A 2,966-nucleotide genomic window follows, 5' to 3' on the forward strand; every position below is an offset into this window, starting at 1 on the left:
TTACTGTGCGCCTGCTGTTGCATGAGCGTTTTGAAATGGTATTTTCTGAAGTGCTTGTAGAGCCGTTACTGGATGCGAACCCCATCTTTCTTTGGAGGATAACGAGAGTAAAAGCTCTCTGAGTTCTGCTGAAGTGATTCCGTAGATGGACTTCTGACCTCTGTACTGTATCTGTTCATACTGATGTGTGTTTTATTTGTACTTCTCTCTGCACTTTGTGTTTGAGCTTGTAGGAGCTGTCCGTGACAACAGATTTGGGAACTCGTGCTTTCATTTCTCAGACCAGCAGCTTTTGTTGACTGCATTTTTAGCACTGGATCTTGTGATATTGAAGAAGAAGAAAAAAAAAGATGCACATTTTTGTTATTTAAAATGACCATTTCCAAGCCCTTTTAACCCAGTAGCATGACCACCCCACTTCTAACTTAAACGAATAAATAATCAACACTTTCCGGGTATTGGATCGGTGAAACAAGCTCTGTTCATGCTGAGTTCGTGTAGTTTGTTAGTTTGCTCAGCCCAGTCACAGTGGATTGGACAGTACTCGTAAGTATTTAATAATAATTTTAATCTAATAGAGATTTAGGGTGCAGATTTGAGTTTCAGATATACGACTCAGATTAAACGATTCGGATCATTTGAAGAGTCGGATCATTAGAAGATTCGAACGGCTCAGACCGGATGTGACGAGGCAGAGCCGCAGATGACGAACGCGGAAGTTTCGCGGAGCAGATTGAGTTCCCTCCTCGCGTGATGTCGCGGACTGAGTTTATAGCGAATAATGACTCTAAACAGCTCGGAAATAAAACCGACACACGATAGCGAAGCACATCGACGTTACCAGAAGGTAGGATGAGCGTCTCGACGTTTTATTCTGTATTTCTGACCTGCCAGTTTGAGGTTTCACTTCCTTCAGTGCTGAGCTAGCTGCTAATGCTAATACGTTATCATGTTTCCTTATGGTGTATTTAGTTTAGGAATCAGTCAACACTTGGTGTAGACTACTGACTAATGGATTATAATGTATTTTAATAAACAGAGCGGCATGTTTCGTTGTCTTCCGGTTTCTCTCTCAGTTTATTGTCATTATGACAAAAGGACAGATATGTGTTGAGTTGTGTTGCCGAAGCCTTTACACTACATTCAGCTGAAACATGGAGTGAACCGCAGAGTACTGTAGCCCATGAGCTTGTGTTCAGATGTGATGTGCTGGATCTGAAGGATGGATAGGGCCTGAGTGTGCTAATAATCCAGAGTTCTGTGGTGCTGTTGCAGTATGAAGTGTTGTGTTGAAGCCCAGACCCGGGTTACACACAGCAGAAGCCGCTAATCGAGGACTGCAGGATCGCTAGAAGCCTCCAGGCAGGTGTTGTGGCTCTACAGGGGCCCTCCAGGAGCTGGGCGAGTTCTCATCCACACACTGTTTCGATAGGTTTCTTCACTTAGACACACACATGCGTTGTGTGTGTGTGTGTTTTGTGGAGCTCAGCTCTCAGTAAGGGATGGGCTGATCGTTACGGGGGAATCGATATATTGATACTGATTGGAAGTATCGATACTCAAATAAAAAATATCAATACTAAAGTTTTTACCAGTGATTTTGTTCATTTAACAAGAAATGTAATGCGTACGAAACGCACTGAATTGAAGTTATTCAGTTAAATTGTTAGGGAAAGTTTGTGTAGGACAGAACTGTTTCCTGGGCTGCGTAAGCCTTCGTTGAGATCAACTCAATATAAATATAAACTGTCAGAATAAAAAGGTTGCATTTTATGGGTGCAACTGGCAGTCCCTTGTGATAATGAACTATATTAGTGACTACAGTAAACACATTTTAACCATGTGTAAACAAAATTATTATCTAATAAGTTGTAATTAAGGTGTAAATAAATGCCTTTCAAATATAATATTAAATGGGTATTATTACCTATTTTAGTCTTAATAATTATATAATTTCATAATTTAAAAGTTCAGTCTAGGGTAGGGTTGTGACGGTGAGGAAATGTTCCCCCCGGTTAATCGACGTGTGACAACACCGGTATCACCGCGGGGGCGTTCCCTCTTTTTCTCGCTTTCCTTTGCTTTTAAATAGCTTGTAAAAGCAGCGTGCGCATTTTACTTTCACTTTCGAATTAGCAGCAGGTCAGCGTCAACTGCTGGAATGCAACAACATCAAACTCACTTTAGCCTATATATAAAACAGAACTTTTATTAACAAAACAAATAAAAATACACCATGCTATCGGGCAGGCTATGCCTAATATAAAATAACAAATAACTTACATAAAGTTTAAATAGGTATACAAAACTGGAAATAAGTAAACGTGTATAATATATAACCAAATAAATAAGTAGAACGTTTACTAGCAAAACGAGTAAGAAAGCTTGGAGGCACGGCATACACCTTGATGTCAAATAAAATAAATAAATGACACAAAGTTTAAATAAAGTAAAAATCAGCTAACACTGTGGAACCAATTAAATAAGAAACGAATGTTTAAAAAACTTCCAAAATCACCTTAGATACACGGCAGAAGTCAACAGGCTTTTCAAAATCCATAATATTGCTAAACAGGAGCTTTTGCATCTCGTTTCGAAACTAAATCATCCGCGATCATCTCGTCTGTCTCGCCTCACGCTTCTCGTCTGTCTCACCTCGCCTCACTCTTCTCGTCAGTCTCGCCTCACTCTTCTCGTCAGTCTCGCCTCACTCTTCTCGTCTGTCTCGCCTCACTCTTCTCGTCTGTCTCGCCTCACTCTTCTCGTCAGTCTCGCCTCACTCTTCTCGTCAGTCTCGCCTCATCTCGCCTCACGCTTCTCGTCAGTCTCGCCTCACGCTTCTCGTCTGTCTCACCTCGCCTCACGCTTCTCGTCTGTCTCGCCTCACTCTTCTCGTCTGTCTCGCCTCACTCTTCTCGTCTGTCTCGCCTCACTCTTCTGGTCAGTCTCGCCTCACTCTTCTCGTC

General features: G+C 41.6%; 1 protein-coding gene across 2 annotated transcripts in view; it reads left to right on the forward strand.

Moving 5' to 3' along the window:
- The first annotated feature begins 649 nt into the window (after positions 1 to 649).
- The window catches only part of pcsk7 (proprotein convertase subtilisin/kexin type 7), a 25,202-nt gene continuing 22,885 nt past the window's right edge, over positions 650 to 2,966 (forward strand). The window contains exon 1 of one of the 2 annotated variants that reach the window (XM_016253396.1): positions 650 to 847. The gene's annotated coding sequence lies outside the window, so the exon portion shown is untranslated. Of the gene's footprint in view, positions 848 to 916; positions 1,363 to 2,966 lie in introns of those variants that run through there. The other variant, XM_016253397.1, reaches the window with a different exon arrangement.

This window comes from Sinocyclocheilus grahami, unplaced genomic scaffold, assembly GCF_001515645.1.
Source record: "Sinocyclocheilus grahami isolate Dianchi unplaced genomic scaffold, SAMN03320097.WGS_v1.1 scaffold1180.1, whole genome shotgun sequence".
In the NCBI taxonomy this organism is placed as follows: Eukaryota; Metazoa; Chordata; class Actinopteri; order Cypriniformes; family Cyprinidae; genus Sinocyclocheilus; species Sinocyclocheilus grahami.